The 21526-nt window shown below is 34.4% G+C and overlaps 1 long non-coding RNA gene across 1 annotated transcript; it reads left to right on the top strand.

Moving 5' to 3' along the window:
* The first annotated feature begins 10910 nt into the window (after window positions 1-10910).
* On the top strand, window positions 10911-21020 carry LOC110093178. Its single transcript, XR_002302678.2, has 3 exons — window positions 10911-11201; window positions 19308-19415; window positions 19573-21020. It is a non-coding gene; the product is annotated as an uncharacterized LOC110093178 (long non-coding RNA).
* The last annotated feature ends 506 nt before the right edge of the window (window positions 21021-21526 follow it).

Below are 21526 nucleotides of genomic sequence, written 5' to 3'. Positions count from 1 at the left end.
ATATAAAAATTTATATAAAAATCGTCAAATAAGAAATTAAACTCTTATTAAATGTGAAATTAATTGAGCTCTTAGCAATCTATTTAGCAAGTGTTTTTTTTTATTATTATTTTTTAAAAGTAATCAATATGATTTTTAAAAAGCCAAAATAACTTTGAGGTAATCTGACTATTTTTATAAATAATTATCTCTATCACCTGGCTGTCATCGTTATTGTCACTGTCTTACAGGCAGCCACCATGGCCATCGTATAAATCAACTTATTCAATTTTTAGTCAAAACAAAATTAATATATTATTAAGATATCGAATAGGTTTAGTTCAAAATAAAAATAAAATTAATAGCAAAAAATAAAATAATCCCAAGTGGCTCTTATGAGTTAATAATAATAGCAAAAAATCTCAAAATTAAAACACATACTTGACTCGACGCGAAACCTGATACAAAAAATTTTGAGTTCGAGTCAACCTGTTTTCCAGACCTGTCGGGTTCAGGTTCAAGGATCTGACCCATTTTTAAAATCGGGTTGGATTTGAATTAACATGAAAATTAGAAGTTGACCCGAATACAACCAACGTCTATTGGTTTAAAATTATATCTCGTGGGTGGGTGTCTGGGTGACAGTTGGCTCCAATGTCTCGACTCTTGTTCGGTCGTTCTCTCTTATTAACTTCTCAACTTTGTATGTTTCATTCTTGTCTATTGGCCTTTTGTTCATTTTATTCTGTCGGTTCTGTAGTAGATGTCAGTGCCTACGGCCTCCGACCTCGCACCTTTAGTCGCCAGCGAACTTTCAGGCCCAACATATTTTACATCTGTTTGTATCTCTTTTCCTATTTTATATTTTAGGGTTTTTGGCTAATTTTATGTTGATGGTTTTGGAGGTTATTGGGATTCAAGTTTTTTCACCTCATTTTTTGAGTTTTCATACACATTCTTTAATAATTTTAGGGTTTTTCAAAATTCTGCTTTATGTTTTACTCTAAAAGTTGTTGTTGGATTGTTACAACTTGCAAAGATATAAAGTTTTGTTTCTCAATTTTTATGGTAGTCGGGTTTAGGGTTTACCGATTTAGGATAAAATGGTGATTGCTTTTGAGTTCTCATAGTCTCTAACTCTCTGTTCTCATCTATGCCGACTGCTATTGTATTATTATTGTTATGCATTTATGCTTCTATGGTTGACTTGTTAAAAATGGTGAATTGTTCAGCCCTTTTTATGATATGATCTCTTCTGACTACCTGAGCGCTGACTACTATCAAACTATGCATCGTATGGTTCTACAATTATGGATGGTATGCTTCCCATATTTTAAACTCTTACTGCTTCTCGTCTCTTCTATGATTAGTTGGTTATCAAGTTATGTTGTGCACTAATGTATGGCCATGAACTCTGAACAATTCACCATTTATTGGAAGGAAATTTGAGTTTCATAATATAAAATTATAATTAGATTTTACTTTGATATGAAAAATTTTATTTAATTTTGGGGCTTGAGATTTCTAATGAGTGTATGCTCATATATTTTAATTAATTTTATTATACATATTTAAGAAGTTTCGTAAAATTAAGGGTGTGTTACTTCTAGAGGACTGAATTCATCATGCTACACCCCATGGTATAAGCAAAGTAAAAGTCCCAACTAAGATTGTCATGAGGAATGATCCAAGTAGAACTACAATAATTGACATGTAATTCTATTGTTTGTTTAATGAGAAAGATGATAGCTTGCAAGTTAAGGTTATATTTTGGTTAACTATGAAGGTCAGAGAGACGTTATTTTATTTATTTGGTAATTATGTTAGAAATGAAAGGCAATATTCATCGGGGCAGTCCTCAATATTCACACAAAGTTCTCAAAATTAGGGCTCAAATAGCAATTCTACCATAATTATTAAATCACAATTCTTACAGGTACAATTATAATTAAATCTTTTATTTTTTTCCATTTAGTTGGGATTAGATTCAACTTTTCATAAGCAACCCTAATTGTTTTGTTAGCTCGTGATATGTTCTGTGCATTCCTATTTTCAATGTTACTTCTGAAAGTGTATTCCGTAATAGTGTTAGAGTTTTGGATCGGTATCGAAGTAAAATATGATATTGTCGAAACACTAGTTTGTGCAAAAGATTGGTTATATGGAGAGCATGGTTAGACAATGATTTACTTGGTATCTCTTTTAATTTCATTTAATTTTATTGCTTATTTGAACTATATTTGTTCTTTTTCAATTATGATTGATCCAGAGCCCAATAATGTTACAGAGAATATCATGGCCTTAAACGTTGAATGAAATCCAATGAAAGATGATGATAGTTCAATCAACATAAATAGTTCTATTGGCCCTTGAGAATTGGAGGGAATTGTTAATTAATCAAATTGTATTGTAAGATGAACTTAATACTTGATGCCTATCTATGGCCATGTAAGTTGCTTGTTACCTCAATGCCATTGCAGGTTGCCTAGTGCCTAGCAATGGGCCAATATTTGTAGTTATAATTGAGGGGACTGATTGTTGTGTTGTGGTTGTTGGTTATGGACCTGTGGTTGTTTCCTTGCTAGTTTCTCAATGTTGGTTTTGTTCTTGTAATAAAATTGTCCATTTTATTACTTATCGTTGTTGTTTTATTGATTTTAAATTTTCTTGATTGTTTGTTTGTTGAATTGATGATATTTATTTGTTTGTTGAATTTAAGGCAAGCTATGAAAGCTGAAACAATGATGAGAAACCTTTTAAACTGAAAGTAAGAGTCTATTTAAGTAAATATTGTTGTAATCAGGTGATATTTGTGTTATCTTAGGCCAAGCAGATACTACCGAATTAAAAATTTAGACATATACTAATTAAGCTTAATACAAATTGCCGTCTTGAAAGATAATTGAAATATTTATTATTCACTCACATTTCATAAGTTACTGATGAGTTGGAGGGTGAATATGAGCTATTTATTTCAGCTTTTTTATTATCTCATAATTTAGAGTTCTATCTATTTAGCCTTTTTCTTTTTATAGTTAATTCTACTTGAAGAGAAATTGTTCTTAAGATGTATTATCAAATTTGCATTTACTGCAATTTGATTTGTAATTTATACAGCTAACTGTTGAAAGAATTGTAGTTTGTAAAGTATAAATTGTAATTTAATTCCTGCTTGGATGTTCGCTATTGCCTATTGGCAGTTGGCTATTGCTGAACTTTATTTGTAATTCAAATAAATGGTTAGTGTAGGCCGAAAGGCTATTGCTGTTTGATTCATGGTTTTTTGTAGGTGTGTTAATTTCGGGTTGAACTCGAAACTGACCCGGCACTATTTGGGTCAACCCGAACCCAACCGTTTTTTGAAAACAGATCAGTTTTTCTGACCCGAACATGACCCGCTTCAGGTTCGGGTCAACCCGACACGACCCGAATGACCTGTTTCCAACAAAAAAATGTTTGTTTTTAAATAAAAAACGGGTCTATCTCCTCTTTTTCTGGTAAAAAATGGGTCTATTTCCTCTTTTTCGGGTAAAAAACGGGTCAATCTCAAGTTGCCGGGTCAAAATTGGGTTTTCGGTTCAAAACGGGTCAATTTTGGGTCAAAGGGTTAACTCGAACCCGACCCTATTTTTGAAACGGCAAAATGCTGAACCACCCGAACCCGAACCGTTTCGGGTTCAGGTTGACCCTAACCCAAAAAATTTTGGGTCAGGTTCGAGTCGGATTTTCGGGTCGTGTCAAATATTGACACCCCTAATTTTTTGTAATCCAAATTTGATAAGTTTGGTTAGTTTACACTTTACAACTTTTCTTGTAGTCTGTTGTTGTTGCTGAATTTGTGAGTTTGAAATAGAAAAAAGTTTTGTGCTTTAGTTTGCTTTGAGCTTTTTTTCTCTCTTATAGGTTTTTTTTCGTTTATTTGTTGTAACTGTTTCTGAATTTTAATACAAGGGCTCTGCCCCAAATTTCCTCAAAAAAATAGAAATAGTTTGGTAATTTTACCCAAAATTATAACAGTTATTGATGCTATTGGTATTAATATATATATTATATTTGGATATCATTTGGTGTTACTGTTGCTGAATTTGTTATACAAAATCTACATTAATTAAATATTTTGTTTAGATTGCTTAGTTTTCCACTTAACCTGAATTTGAAAGAGCAAAAAATTTTTGAATGTTAAATTTGAATTTTTAAATTGCATTAATATTAATGTTAAATTATAAATCCTACTTAAATTTGATTATTTTCATTATTAAGCTGTTAATTTTGCGAGAACAATTTTTTTTCTCAAATTAATCGGGTTGCCGGGTTGTGTCAGCTTGACTCGAAACCTAACCTAGTCGTGTTTGATTTATGAAAATTGACCTGAAATACTACTCTGATTTGGTTCAAATTGGGTAAAAAATGATGGGTCAAATCAGGTTGCATCTAAGCCTGACTCTAAAATCCGTTTGGACACCCTATGTTAGATGGTTGAAAATAGAGGCTCTTGAAATAAAAAAATAAAGAATGGCTTGAGTGATTTAGAATTTTTGTGTCTCTTTATTGATTCTTGATTGAACAATTTAATTAGGGGATTTTTTTTGTCTTTATCTGATGGGATAATAATAGTGGCTAATAAGGTGATGATGGTACAGGCGACCCACTATAGTTGACAGTGGTAGATGGTAATGCCACAGTAGTGTTATAGTTTACACAACTCTCCTTGGCCTATTGGTTGAGAGCTAAGGCTTCCAACTAAGAGGTCTAAGGTTCGAGTCTGTGTATGCGTGTGTGTATGAGTTTGCCTTAAATGGTCTAAATGTCCCAAAAAAAAAAGTATAGTTAATTTAAAAAATTTTAAAAAATTCCTCCCAAAAATATTTAAAATATTTTAAATGACTTTAAAATAATTTGAATTATTTAAAATAAACAAATAAAAATATTAAACAGACCCTTACAGATTTCTAACAAATTATAATTCATAGCTTATTTTCTTTAAAAGAAAAATTCAGTGCCAAAAAGTGGACCAAATAAAGAAAAAAAACCAAAACTAAGCAGGGTCAGTATAATTGGCAAAATTAATGAAGATTCTTCTATTCTCACAGATTCGAAGAAACTAAATGCCACAGGTGAAAAAGAAACCCAAGATCCTTGATTCTTCTTACGAAACTGTAGTACCTTTCCAGTGTTAATTCCAAAATCACAGCGAAAGAGGACAAGTGTAGAAAAAGGTGACTACGACATTTTTTTTTCTTCCGAGTTGCAAAGGCCACGAGTAGATGTGATGGAATTCCCAAGGCTAAAATGATGGTGCCTGCGAGGGAATCTTTATCTTATCAAGTTGCCAAGCCAGAGAGGATTTTTTGTACAGGATAATTAGAGTTTTGTAATAAATCTGAATAAACACAGCTCATGTTACCCTCTTGGTTGAGAGCTTCCACTATTAATGAAGAGATTTCGAATTTGATTATTTGTATATGTGTTGTGTGTATAAATCTATTTTAATTGACCTAAATGTATCAAAAAAATCTGAATTGTATAGTTTGTGCTGTGGCATGGCGATTGAGATTGTTACAGATTATGAAGAAAACAATTATATTATTAATTATTATAAAAATAATAGTTAAATAAAAATATAATTATTTTTTAAATAAAATAATTAAAAAATTATAATAAATAGATCTAATTAGACTGTGAGATGGAAAATTATTTGTTCGGATACCGGACGTAGCTCTAACCAATCCGGACGCAATAACATGCTGCCCACGTGCTCTTACTCTTTACCATGAGGCCAGCGACCCGACCCAGGCCTAAATTCCGATATTGCTAGATATTGCTGGTATTGCAGATATTGTCTGGCATTGCTAGGTATTGCTTTGCAATAACAGAAATACGCTCGTCTAGATCAAAAACCTAGATAAATTAGACAATACCGAGCAATACCGTAGCAAAACGGGGTATGCTAGGTATTGCTCGGTTTTGCATAGGGATATTGGTCTTGACAGATTGATATTCTCGTATATTGTCGAACAGACTACCTGAGCAATATCCCAGTCTGGCACAAGATCAGCCATAATACATACGAGAATATTCGGGTCCAGATTGTGGGATTCGGGGTAAGAGTAAGAGACTGTGACGGCATGATTATTGGCAGTCCGGATGTAGAGCTCGTCAGGTGTCCGGCAACTAATAATTTTTCGTGAGGATGAGTCTATAAAGTTGGCTCTTTATATTAAAATAGAAAAAGTACAATTATTATTTTTTCAATCAGGTTAAGGCTGATAGTTATATGAAAGATTTCTAGCGAGTGCTAGTAATGGAACAGAATTAGAATTGAAATCACACAAATATGAAGGAATTGGGGGCTGGAAGGAAGAGCATGAGAGTATCCAATAGATGCTACAGGAACCGTAGGATAGCAGAAGAGAAGCTAAGCTAATCTGGCTTGAAGTGCAGAGCAAAAGTGCCGTCAGTGTTTATAGTTTCAGTGATCATAAAAGAATTATTAGTTTTATAAGTTCCGGAGATTAGGAAGACCGCAAATTAGAGGACATTGCTGAATATATTTGCAGACTTCTCAATTACCGAGTCAACTAAAAAAAAAAATTCATTAATTTTTATTATTTTACTGCTGCCAAACTTGACCGTTTAAAAGTTTTGACTGTATTAGGACAAAAACTCTTGACATTGTAATTTTTTATAGATAATTAATACAGAAGCTTCAAACTTACGAATTTTTTATTGATAATTAAAGTTTCCAACCAACCGATTAAAATGAGCTAAGTGATATTGTAAAATTGAAATTGTTGTTTTTTATTATTTTAATGATAAATAATAAATCATAAATAAATGACACAAAATTATGATATCCAAGGAAAAAAACCTTTCTAATCAATTGTCAAACATTTTACACTATTTATATTAGCTGTTCATTCATTATATATGTTGGGCCAACATTTTCCCAATTGGGCTAGCTATTTTATGAGCCTATGAACTAATAATCATAGGCCTTAATGAGGCTCGGAGCTAGAAATTTTTATTAATGGAATACAAATTGTTAATTTTTAAAATATTGTTATTTTTAAAATATTGTTAATCTTTTTCTTTTTGTTTTTTGTCTTTTCAATTAATAGTTAATAGGGAAATAATTTTTTATCTTTAAAAATATAATTATTTATTTTCAATAAATTATTTAATTATAAGTTATTTTTCACATAAATGTACCATTATCTTTGATTTATCATCAAAAAATTATCTTGATTGGACATGAATCTCGAGGCAAAAATCAACTTGGCAACTTCAAAAATTAAATATGGGGCCATCTGAACTCTGATTTCAACAAATTTATAGTCGAACTAAGCGTCTTGGAAATATGAACCCAATGACACCAAATTCAACTCGATCCGAGCCCAAATGGGTCCAAATCGAAGACCCGAAACACATTCGGAAGGTTCAATCCATAATTTGGATTACCAAACAGTTTCCAAAAATGATATGCTTATAGTCGAATCGAGCGACTCGACGAGTTGAATCCAACGAGCCTAAGATCACTGAATTCTTATATTATTAAGACCTTCAAATGTCTAACAAACGATCTTTGATTAAGGGATTCAATATCGACCGTCCATCCAAACCACTCCACATTTGTCCTTGATCCTCCTCCGAGTTACGGGTCATGCCATCCTCAAAAAATATTAAATAGCCCCTCATTTCTCTTGAGAGGGGAGAGAAGAAAGAAGGAAGGAAGAAGAGGAGAAGAGAAGAATATGAGGGAAGAAACTTATCCTCGACCATCGCCGAAATTCCGCCGAACTTTTAAGTGATGCCGAAATTCCGCCGACTTCCAAGTGACGCTGGAGTTCCGTCCGACCTCCAGGTGACGCCGAAGTTTCACATGAACTCCAAGTGATGCTGGAGTTCTGTCCGACTTTCAAGTGACGTTGAAGTTCCATATGAACTTCAAATGACGCCGGAATTCCACCCAACCTCCAAGTGACGCCGGAGTTCACCGAAATTCCAAGTGACACCAGAGTTTTGTCTGACCTTCAACTGACGCTGAAGTTCCACTTGAACTCCAAGTGACGTCGAAATTCCACCGAACCTCCAAGTGATGTAGGAATTCCGCCCAACCTCCAAGTGACACTGGAGTTCCACCTGATCTCCAGCCTCTGGAGTTTTGCCCGAATACCATCTAATGCTGGAGTTCTCCCCGGCCGTCGACTGACGTCGGACTTTTACCTGACGTCAGACCTCTGCTCGTCGCGATATTTTTACCCGACGTTGGACTTCTACACGTTGTCAGATTTTCATCAGACATATATCTGATGTTGGATTTTCTATCAATTGCTGGACTTCTACCTTTTGCCTTCCTTCTGATCTTCGTCGTCAGCCAATAGTTCTTCCGACCTCTATCACCTGTCCACTACAGTCCTTCTAACTTACGTTGCCCACTGACTACAGTCCATCTGACCTCCGTCACCTGCCGACTACGGTCCTTCTGACTTACGTCGCCCACCAATTACAGTCCCTTCGACCTCCGTTGCCAACCGACTATGATCCTTCTAACTTACGTCACCCATCGACTACAGTTCCTCTAACATCCGTTGCCCGCCGACTACGATCCTTCTGACTTACGTCGCCCACCGACTACAGTTCCTCCGACCTCCATCGCCCACCGACTATGGTCCTTCTAACTTACGTCGCCCACTAACCACAGTCCTTCTGACCAAACAAATATATCAGCAGTGATTCTTTGTATTCCCATCATGTAATGTACTATATAAAATGTACATCAAGCTAAGGCCTTCCCCTAAGGAAGGGCCTCATTTGTGATCAACTGCAATACTAGTTGATTCATTCAAACTAGGCTAGAAACCATGATTTTCCCCCCTTTTTAGGGGTTTTTCCACGTAAAAATATTTGATGTCTCTAGTGAATGACGCACCCTATCTTTTTATCTTATTTGCGTGCCAAATCTTCGTACAATGCTAAGATATTAAACTTTATATTTCTCTGCCGCCGCGAATACTTCAGGACGCAATAATAAGAAATTTATAATACATATATAATTACATATATGATTAATTATATATTTATCTCAAAATTATATAGTTGTCCACTCCCTTTTTTAATCATATTTCAATAGCATCCGCCATCGCATCAACACTAATTTATAACCATTATATAAAAATTATATGGTTAATTTTATATTTGTCTCAAAATTAATGTAATAAACTATACGATTTATTAGATTAAAGTTTTGTTTGGGACAACTTTCTTATTGATTTTAAAAATAAATTTTTAGTACAAAAAATCCTTCCAAATAAAACCCAAATTTGAGTCGGATTAACATAAATTTTTGAAATCTTAAATTTCTACTTAGCTAGTTAGGTCGAATTGGCTTGATATCACTCAACATTCTAAATTCACAAAATCGAGGGGTTTGTTTCTTAAAATTGTCTCACATTTGCTGAGCAAAAATACTTAAAAAAACTGTCAAATATTCTAATTAAAATTTTGATGGAGATAATGTTAGGATTTAATGGAGACATAAAAAATCAATTCGATCGTCTCCGAACGACATGCCAAATCATCGAGAAGAATTTTCGGAAGAGTACCTGAATCCATTGAAAAGCAGAATTAAGGTCTTTCGATCTTTCATGTTTAGAGCGGTGTTCTCCAAGAGAGCGAGAGACCCCTTCTTTTTCACTCAAGATGCGAAATGAGGGAAATGAAAACTTCACCGCTTAAACTGGGGACCACGACCCTTATATACTTAAAGTGTAAATATTTTATTTCAGCCCATCATTAAAATAAAATAAATACCCGGCCTCTATAGTAATTTAATTCCATACAAAATTAATTGAGATGCCACATAAGCCAAATAATAATTTAATACTCAAATAGATCACAAATTTAATTGGCTTAATTTTAGATAGCGTCTAATGTATAATTCTTTATTTATATGTATAAAATATATTGACCCACATATAGAAATTTCCCAACAGATAAAATTTAAAAATCTTAAGTAATTTTAGGATAAGTATGATATATAATTATTTGCAATTAAATAAAACAAAATCCTAATTCTTTTGATTTGAAAATTTAAAGGATATCAAGCCGGTTTGATTTAGATAATCAAAATTTTGGACTTCAAAGTCATCCTCAACAATGATGTAATCGATTCATGAACTCGACTTGACATGGGCCGAATTCAACCAACTATATAACAATGCAAAATTGCATTAACTCGACTCAACTCACTAGCACTTGAGTTGACTTATTTAAAATTTGTTAACATAAAATTTACTTTAATATATATAAAATTTTAATATATTATTATTAAAAAGTTTAATAAAAATACAATTTTTTTAGTTCAAATAAATTCTTATTATTTTTATTTTTGTATCACTTTAATAATTTCTTATTATTCTTGACTTATTTTATAATAAATGAGCCAACTTAAAATTATTTTCCCAACAAACATTAAAGTTGCATCAGGACTTGTTCATGTCATGACCCAACACTAATGCACCAATACTAGTTCAGGACGTCTAGGAGTGTTAATTTCGGGTCAAGGGTCAAGTTCGGGTCGAAATCGAAATTTATCTGGCACTATTCGGGTCAACACGAACCGACCCGTTTTTGCAAACGGGTCAGTTTTCCGGACCCCCCTGACCCGCTTCGAGTCTGAGTCAACACGACACGACCCGAATGACCCGGTAGAAACAAAAAAAACTGCTAATTTTAGAGTCCAAAAATGGGTTAATAATCGCTTTTTAGGTCAAAAATGGGTCAATTTCGGGTTGCCGGATAAAAAGAGATTTTCAGATCAAATGGGTCTATTTTGGGTCAAAAAGGTCAACCTGAACTTGACTTGATTTTTAAAATGAGTTGAATTATTGAACCCTCGGGTTCGGGTTCAACCTAACTCCAAATTTTCTTGTGAGGTTCGGGGTTTTGGGTCGTGTCAATGACCTCCGTCGGGCGTTAGGTCGTGATCGAGCTCTCGTCATTGGGCGATGAAGACGACGAAATGGTTAGCGAGGGGGAGGACAAGAAGATACTCTTCGGATCCATTACGAACTCTTAAGTACTTTCCGTTGTGGAGGCTTTTACGAAGGAGGAGAAGGCAAGTGAGGACGATGAATGCTGCATTCTCGCCTTTGACCCTATTGATTCCTTAACGCCGACCTCAATCACAGTTTTAACTTGGAGAATCACAATAAAGTGGCAAGGTACTTTATTTTTACTTTTTTTTATCTTTCATGCAGGAAAAAGTGGTATCTACTGATTTTTTTTTGTCGCTCAATGCGTTTTTTATTGATCCGAGAGATCTGGGAGGAGTGTTAATGTGTTATTACGAAGAGCAAAACCCATTGCCCTATAGAAAAGTCCTATCTTGGGCATGGATACCGCATTTGGTTAAGTTCTTTTTTTCGGTCTTGTATGGTTAAAGCTATTCTATTCTTTCTGCTTTGATGGGAGAAAAACTATCAGATGAAGTGAAATATTTTTTTCCTTTTTGAAAAATTTAGGGGCACAGCCCAATTTCATTAATCTAAGCCCAGGTCTCAGAAAGGAATGAAAGAGAAAATTATATGAGAGAGGAAAAAATTAAGTGAGAAATTGAATTACTTTCACAAAAAAACATTCTAAGCAAAATTAGCAAAAATTAACGGACTTAGAAGAAATTGGCTATAAGACATAAGTTGAAGGATTATGTACGTGAAATCTACTTGAAGCTACACCCCATGGTTGCCAAAGGCCGTCCAAATGAGGGAGCAAAATTGTAAAGCTGTACCTGGCGAGGAACAAGAATCAGGTCAGAAAATGGCCATGACCTTGGATACATCTTCGTCCAGCAAAAAACTGAAAAGTGAGATTCTTGCAATCAAATAGATTAAACGATAACCGTTGGCGGTGTAAAAAAGTTCCCCTAATTGCAAGGAGAATCTCAGATGTAAAATCAGCTTGTCCAAAAAGTTGCCATAGCAAGCCTCCCTTGTTGTCCAATGCCATCTAAAAGGGGGAGGGAGAGAGTGTACTATAGTATGGTTGAAGATAGGGGGTGCCAAAAAATGACTAAACTCGAAAAATTTGGATTTGGGTTGACCAGTTTAATAAATTGGTCGACTTTGGGTCCGAAATTATGACCCATTTATTAAATGGGTCTGATTCGGGTTGCCCAGCCAACCCGATTTTGACCTGAAATGATTAGTTTAAATTATTTTTTTTTTAATTTTGTATTTGTTGGTATGATACTCTTATTTTTTATTGATTAATCTAAAATCTATTGTTAAAAAGTTTTTATTTTTATTTTTTAAAATCAAAACGAGTTATCAGGTTGAGTTCGGGTCATTCAGGCTGCTAGCGGATCAAATTAGTGTCCGCGTTTTTGTCCTATTTATTGAACGAGTCAGATTTGGGTTGACTGGATTTGTATCAGATTCAAACCCGACAGTTGACTATTTTGACAAAATGACCCCCCTAGTAGAAGATTGCCAAGCATCACAAATAACTTAAGAGGGTCACAAAGCACCATTAGATTAGAAGGAAAATACTGAAAGGACATCCCGAAAAAGGCAATTTTCCAATAAATGGCATCATATAATTCATATACATATTTTTTTCAGTTGCTACTCCAAACTTGTAGGTGCTATTTGGCAACATGTTAGATTTAGTAAATCCTGTAAATCCAAATTTAGTAAATCCAAAGTGTGTTAAATCTTGAAAACTATTTGACAAGATAGTTGTTAAATTCTGTGAAGCTATTTGACAATCTAATTTAGAATTTAAGGTGGTTATTTGAAGCATGATCAATGAGCCAAATGCTCTTTTTGCTATTGTCTGGGTATTTCTATAATTTCTCCTCTTTGGTCTTTATCTATGCTCTTCCTTTTTTATTTTATTTTTATTCTTTTATCTATGCTCTTCCTTCTTTATCTATGTTCTTCCTGTCTATGGTTTGCTTTTCCTCATGGCCATTTCTTCCTTGTTGTTTTGGCTTTGTGCGCTTATCGTAAAGTAGCGTTCTAAAGAAGCTTCTTCACCTCCTTTGACGTCGATATTTGTTGCTTCGACTTTGCATACTTTGCATGGAGTAATGTTTTGAAAGTCGCTAATGAAGCTTCTTCGCCTCCTTCGATGACGTCGGATCGAAAAAAAAAATAAACAAGGGGAGCTTGTGCATTGTGAAGGTAACCATCTTCATCCTCTTTCAAATGCTTCTTCGGGCAAATCCCGTAAATCCGCCGAACTCTCGAATTTAGTGAATTTAGGATTTACAAAAAAAAGTGGGTTACAGCGGATTTATCTCACCGTGAGATTTAATCAGATTCTCAAATCCCGTTTGACAGGATTTTGATAGGTTAGTGCAAGCCACAGTTCCTCCTCAACTGACCTAGTTGGCCCCACCTGGGCCGGCACATGTTTACAAGAGGCGGTGCAAACTGCCTCCCTTGGTTTGCCGCCTAGCATTGGGTCCCACGCCTATTTGATTTAATTAAAAAAACTGTATTTTGGGAAGGAGGTGCCTAGTTGCCTATTTGATTCAATTGTATTTTGGAAAGGAGGTGCCTAGTTGCATATTTGATTGAATTGTATTTTGGGAAGGAGGTGCAACCTTATTTGATTTAATAAAAATAATGTATTTTTAGTAAGAGGGGGGCGGTTTAGGGCTAGGATGAAGGCTATAAATAGGGATAAGGTGGAAGGGGTTAGGGCATGCTTAGATTGGTGTTGTCTTGGAGTCTCTTGGAGTTTTGGGGCTCTAGATATCGCGTCTAGAGATTTGGAGAGAACGATCATCCTCTCAAATATAGGATCACTTGTATCTTTGCTTATGTTTCTTTGCTTTGAATTTTCAATAAAGTTTTCTTTGATTTTCTTGTCCGTTTCTTCCCAATATTGGTTATTATCGTTGTTTTGATCAAATTTTTATTAGGGTTGCTTGCGAACTCAAGTAGATCCGATAGGATTACTTGCCAAATCAAGTACTTCCTATCAGATTTATATTAAATCTTGCATAAATCGGGTTGCCAAATAGCCACTTATTATATTTTTAATTTTTTGGAGGTTGGAGTTACTAGAAAAGAATTGACAAAATTTTTATCATTTCTTTCCCTCCATATAACGTATAAGATGCAACAAATATTTATTAACTAGAAATTTTTGATGGTTGAAGAGAAACTACCATGTTGATAATGTTATTCAGAAGTTGCTGGAGATTAGGTTTGAGAAGAAAAGAAGTGGCCCAAACAATCTTTAGACTAGTGGGTTAAAGGTGAAAAGGGCATTAAAAAAAGGTAAATTTTCATTTAAAATTTCTCAAGGCAGAAGCAACAATTTTATTTCACCCTAATGTTTCATTGTTGCTGCACATCCATAATTTTCAATTCATCAACCATACAAAGCCAAGTAAAAAAGGAGTATCCAAGAGAGAATTATTTACACCAAATGAATTTATGCCAGTTTGTTGTGGGCAAGTAATCATAGAATGAGGCTAGGAAGTTTTTAAAGTTAGGATCAGTTTTGGAATCGTTGAAGATAGTGTCTGTATCTTCTCTAGATATGGGAATTATTTTAATAAGTTGACCAATGCTGTGATGAATAACTCCCTCCATAATCCAAGTAAAATTGTTAATGATAATGTTGAGAGAGGAGTAAGAGGATAAGGGGGTGGTGAGAAATATACCCCCGCCAAAATGTTCTTCAAGATTCTTAAGATTGAACTAGGGATCCCAAAATAGTTTGAGTGTTGCCATTGCCAATAGAAACAAAAAGCTTTGACCTGATAAGAAAGGCATCCTCCACAACTCTTTTCGAAGAAGGCGATGGATTAATGGAAGAGGTTCTCCAAATAGAGTCATATTTAGCTTTCCACTAGCAGGTAAGAAGGGGAGGTGGAGCTGAGAATTCTACAATAAGGGAGCACCTTCAAGCATAAACCAGGGCAAACCAATGTTTTCGAAGGACTTTGACCTGCATGTCTTGTCTCAGTAGACGAGGTGCAATTTTTATAGGTTAGAGCTTCCATGATATAAGAAATGAGAGCATAGACCATTAGTCTTCTTGATAATGGTATTAGGAATGTCAGTAGCCCTAATCCAATAGTCAAATAAGTTTCAGATAGAGAATGTGATAAGTTGATATCTGCTAGCAAAAGAGATTATCGTAGATTTTCAGCCTTCAAACTGAGTTTTGTTTTGTGGAGGAAAGGCTAAAAATTAATGAGTAGAAGTGTTTTGGAGGAGATGGAAATGCTGAAATATTTGAGCTTGGGCTCAGTCAGGTTAAGTTTAATTAGTTGGGAGAGAGGTGGGGTTGAAAATCTTTTGGGAGAAGGAAATGACACTTTGCTCATTGGTGGGATGAAGGCTTGAGACATGAACAAATTCAGCAAGGATGAGTTTGAGAGCATTAAGATTATTATTAGAAGCTTCACCAAATACCAACAAATCATCAGCATTTAGGAGGTAGGACACATGGTAGTTTTTTGTGGTGATGCATTGCTATTCTTTACATTCAATCTTTGCATCAAACAAGCAAGATAACCATCCATCACAATACAAAATAAGTAGGGATAAAGAGTTGAGCCCAGTTGAGAATTTGAAAAAGCCATGTAGAGCACCATTAATGCAAATGGAGTAGTGCATATCATAAATACAAACCTTAATCTACTCAATGAAGATGATCGTTAAGCATTTTTGTTTCAATCTGTTGAGAACAAAAGCTCTATTTACAATGTCAAAAGTTTTTTAATGTCAATTTTTGCATAGAAAAGCTTTTCTTACTTGTTATCACTCCTTTCATAAAGAATTTTCTTTGCCAGAATAATATTGTCATAAAATAGTCTGTGGTGAAGAAATCATACTTGATTACGATGTATAATGTGAGGCATAACTAATGTAAATCTATTGTCAAGGATTGAGTAGTTATTTTATGGCCCTTTAGGGCATAAGAGGAAAAGAAATGAATGGTCAAAAAGATATGTGTACATGATCAGTACACTCCTGATACTCCGGTACGGTTGTATAAAATAAAATATGATTAAGCATATGACATATATAAGCTATGACATCCATAAGACACATGACATACACATACATAAGGCAAACATTCGTAAGACATGAAAACTATCGTGTAGCAAAACATTCAAGGCATTTCACTCCTAGCATATATGTGAATTTTCATTTTATAAGGCATGTGAAAATGTTAGGATTAGAGTTTTTCTATTGAGCGTTAGCTCACTCTCTCGTGTTGGGATACTTTTTAGGAGAACCAGCTGCAAAGAATGGCTGACCACCCATGGTTCACCTATAATTTTCAGGAGAATCAGCTGCAAAAAATGGCTGACCACCCATGGTTCACCTACAGTCGTCGAGTACCGGCTGACAGATTCTTTTGATGTTTTTCTTAGTTATAGTATATACTGTTTTTTTTGTGTGGTTTAGCATGAATGTTTAGTTTTGTAACCACCTTTGTATAAGTGAACTCTCTTTTGATATGACATGAAGTGTTTAATTTATATTTATGAAAATATTAGAGGCGCTTTTAGTTTCTTGTGGAGTATTTTAGATAAATTCAATGTATATTGTAAGAAGAAAGGTTTATGTTCTAAACGTTCGATTCCGTTCCCGCATCGTCTACACAAGCTCAACGGGCCGGGTCGTAACAGATTTTCACTAGATAAACTACTTTTTTAGAAGGCCATATGCAAGTTATTAATAAAATATTTAATCAATAAATATCTTACCATGCCTTAAACTACTTAAGAGAAATAACTAAACTCACCATGACATCATCTAACATGCACTGAATTTGTAGAAAAAAGAACCCATGATACAACTTAAGTTAATCAAAAGCGGTTATGAGCCATTATACAAATCTTGTGTTGAGAGCATGCTAGCCAAAAGTTAAAGCCATGAAAGTTTCATGCATTGAAGGTAAGAGTGATAAGAATGCATGCCTTCGTATGGGCGAGAGAGGCAAGTTGGTCGAAGCCTCCATGCGAGGCAAGGGAGTTGAGAACCCTTGTGTCATTGAAGCCTTATAAACCTTCTTGCGCGGCGTTTGAAACGGGTGTGGCGTTTGATGAAAGTAATGTTCAGTGCCTTAGAGAGAGTTGCTTTAGATGGTTTGGTCACATAAAACAACAGCCTTCCAATGACCCGATTAGAAAAGTAGAGATATTAGATTTGACTTATGTTAAGAAAGGTAGAGGTAGACCTAAAAAGACTTGGTTAGAAAATATTAGAAATGATCTTTCTTTATTAGATTTAATCAAGAATTTGACTTTTAACAGGATACAATAGAGAAAAAGGATTCATGTAGCTGACCCCACATAGTAGGACAAAAATGTGATGTTTTTCTAATGCTATCCGGAAGGGTTATAATGCTTTAGCATTTGTGCAAGTCCTCCAATACTATAACCTCGCATACCACTTAGACATTTGCACATCACTCCAGTGCTCCATACATATCACTCACATTTTCTATCACCGGGCTCATAAAGTCAAATTTTCCTTATGCATGACGGTGCATTAAATTTTTAACATGAAGCATTCGTAATTGAAATTAAATAACCCTAATCTCAATTTCCTAATATATATTTCTAAAGAAAGTTTGTTATACTCCTTTCCACATTCTCTATAAATCAACCTTGATCTCACTTTCTTATGTTATTTCCTTCTACTTTCCTCCCTTTTCTCCTCTTTGTCTCTCTTCTGAGTTTGAATGCTTTTGTGACAATTTAGATAAATCAAGGTATGGTTTTGGTTGGATCCCTTTCAATTGGATTTTGAGACACTAATTATGTTGGTCATGTATGAGATTGATGTGTTGAAATTGATTAGTTGATTCGTTATTATGATGTGATTGATTACTAAGGGAAATGAGTGAGATTTACGATTTATTATCAGTTGGTGACTTGGGTCTTTTTTTGGTGAGAGTAAAATGATTGGTTAGTTAGTGTTTCAATGACATTAACTCAATATAATGATTGCTAAGAATATTACTTCTCTTTGGTAAATATCCAAGGCATGCCCTGGAAAATACTTTGGCCAACAAATATGACACTATATCAAAATTTCCTAGAACTTTTTTCGAATGATTGCATCTATTATGTAACTTCAAGTAATGTATAGTACTTAATAATGCTATAATTTTGAACAGTTTTTTTGTGTAAATCATTGAACTTGAAAATATTCTTCAACATAAAATCTTTTTTATTTTTTAACGCTAGAAGCAGGGATTAATTATGCATAATAAAGTTGATTTAATTTCTCTTAATAGTTAATCTAATACATGATCAATCCAATTAGCCCATGTGTATCAAAAGTTTTATTAATTAGAAGAAGCAAACAAAAGACTGAGTAGGATTTGCCTGGAAGCATATAAATGTCACAAATGCTAATCCTAGCAGGTTTCTAGCATATGGAAATTGATTTTATAAGAGTTTAATAATGTAAAAGTATCATGAATATTGGTCCTTATTTTTTAGGAAGATTTGCTCTTTTTTTTTTTTGTTTTTGAAGAAATACAAATTGCATTTAGATCGCAAAAAAAAAACTATTACAAGCTAAAAAGGAAATAAAGCTAATAGGCATCTCTTTCAAACATTGGGAAAGGAAGCATTATTGATGTTAACAAGAACTTGCTTGAGAGGAAAAAGCCCTTCCTCTTCTTTGATCTTGAGATAGGAGGGAGAGAGGGAAGTGCAGAGGGAGGTGGCAAAACTTAAAATCTTTATTGCTTAAACCATTCAAATACAGCCTATAGAGCCTCTATTTATAGACATAAAGGCTACACATCAAGCTACACAACAAGCTACAAACCTAAAACTAGGATCAATATCTAACAATTGAAAAGCAAGCAAACAAAAAAAAACATTTTTTTGCAAAATAGAAATTGTCTTAATGGAAATAAGATCCACTAGTACCCATTTTGAACCAATTGGGATGTTGGGGACCCCAAATTGTTTGAAACATCCAAATAGGTTGCAAAACAGAAAGACTTGCTTGGGGGCTACTAATTTGACTCATCAATTTAGTTTCATATTTCTTGTTTATTGTTGAGATGCAAATCTTTTTCTTTTAAGATCTCTTAGATTTTCTCTTTTATAATATCTATTGTATTTGATTTTTTATTATCTTTAGTACGAAGGATTGAAAAGAGAAGATCATAAAAATTAGCTAAGTATGAACTTATGAACTTAATATAATGGCAATGAAAGAAGGTTGAAAATAATGATTAATAAGGACAACTTATAGCCATTTAATACCTATTGCATGGTAATCTTATGAAGGTTTCTTAACTTTTGCTCTTTTGATAAAATTTAAAAGGTGTCAAACTTCAAAATAAGATCGAGCCAATAGTGATGATGAAGACTTATGAGTGGATGCTACAAAGTTGTAACTTTGACCGGCGACTTGAGCTAGGATATTGAAGAGGTATGTGTGATATAGTTTTAATATTTTCTTATAGCTTTATCATTTTCCTTTCACTTGATTTATATCTATATTCAGGAACCAGAGAAATCAAAACACCACTTATCAAAGAATGGTAAATATTCACTCAATCACTCTCATTATAATTGTCAAACTGCAGTGCTATTGCTACGTATGGGACGAGGTTGCACCCTGCATATTTTGGAAGGCAAACTCTTCTGGTCATTTCCACGCGTCTGACAAAGAGGAGAACTGGAAGAATTTAAGGCTTTTAACAAGAATTAGCCATCAAAACAGGGAGCAGAATTCTTCATTCCCTGCTAACTGCTCAAAGTAGTGTACTCTGACGCGGATCTGATGGGAGGTACGACTTCTTGCAGTTGGCTAATTTTTATGTGTTTTATTTTGCCATTGAAGATCAGTTACGTGCTATGAAGAATTATGCCAAGTATTAGAAAAATTATTAGGCGTGTAACCTCTTTTGATTATATCCACACATATTTTTAAGGGAGAGGTTTTTCATCTTTTTAAATTTGTCGACAAGAAAGGAAAGTGCTACTTTTAGATTCTTCCTGGCAATATTGAAATCCATATACAATTATTTAAAAAATGGCGCTTAAAGATTTGGGCAGTTCGATATTAAGTTGTTGTGCCAGCCTTTGATTTTTATAAATTTTTATTTATATAATTCTAACAAAATAATTAATCCTAGCTCATTTGCATTATTATATTGGATTTTTGTAGAAAGTGGGAAGACTATTTTTGTCTGAACTTTGCTTTCACTCTTCTCCTGCTTAATTTTAGAAAATATTCCACAAAATTCTCATTTTATATGTATTTTTTCTATGGTTTTGTCAGCTAATAAGAACAATGATATGAAACAATTTCTATTTATACATAAGATGAATCTCTTACATTTGACCACATTAAACCATAATAAAACTTCTTATCCCTAATTGTCTTGCTAAGGCTCTAATACTAATAATATGATGGCATCTGTCCACCAAAGCTCTCAGTACTATTAAAATTTAACAGTTCTACATATCCTTTATAGAAATAAAAGTGCAATGCAATTTTCAAAATTCAAAATGGCAATGTGTAAAACGATAAATTTTCATTTAACATTCAAATGTCATTTAATATCATAACTGTTTTCCTCTTTTTTTTTTACTCATCCAATTGTCATCCAAATTTCAAATTTTAATAATCAAACTTTAATTCTGTTTTTCCCCTAATTTCATCATTTCTTTTTATTATTTGATCAATGAACATCTGTTGGGAGTGCCAAACATCGCAGGAGAAAATCTAAAAAAAAAAAAAGTTTTTAGTTTCTATTTTCTGTTGTTGGCCCCGGTTCTTATTATGTTCTTTTGGTTGTGGGGTTGTTTCTTTTGGTTGTTTTGCTATTTCTGTTGTGGGGCTCTGTGTGTTTGTTTGATTTGGGTAAGCTGTGGGGTTTTGCTTGCTCGGTTGGGGGTCTTTGTGTTGACAGCAGGCGGTGGGGTTTTGGTTGCTTTTGGATGGTGTTTGGGATTAGGAATGGTTGGGGTGTTTGGGTTGGAGGTGAGCTGATTGTGTTGCTTTCTGTGGGTGATCCGGTTGGCTTTGTTCTTGCGGGGAGCGGGCGGCGCGCTGCTAGCATTGTCGCGCGGGCAGGGCAAGGGCAGCCGGGGCAGGAGCGCGGGCAGCCTGGGCAGATGCGGATTGTGGGCAACACATGTTAAATGAGTTGGCATGTTGACCCGACAACCCGTCGAGTCAACCCGAACCCGACCCGTTTTTCAAACGGGTCAAATCCGTGAACCCGAACCCGACCGGTTTTGAAATCGGGTTGAGTCAAACCCGAAATTTCTGGACCGTGTTCGGGTCGGATTTTGTGTCGTGTCAAATATTGACACCCCTAATTAAGGACATGTAATTTATTTTCTTTATTAATGCGTGCCCCTATAAGAATTTTAACCAAAAAAAAAAAATCATTGGACATCTGCAATTGCACGGATGCAATAATTTTGTTTGGTTGGTTAGACAAATAATTATGATTAATTTGAATGGCGTGTGCGTGTAATATATATATATTTTATTTGATGCATTGTTTTTGATACTTCATGAGGAAG

This window comes from Dendrobium catenatum, unplaced genomic scaffold (genome assembly GCF_001605985.2).
Source record: "Dendrobium catenatum unplaced genomic scaffold, ASM160598v2 fragScaff_scaffold_963, whole genome shotgun sequence".
Classification (NCBI taxonomy): domain Eukaryota; kingdom Viridiplantae; phylum Streptophyta; class Magnoliopsida; order Asparagales; family Orchidaceae; genus Dendrobium; species Dendrobium catenatum.
This window is presented reverse-complemented; position numbering and strand designations above follow the sequence as displayed.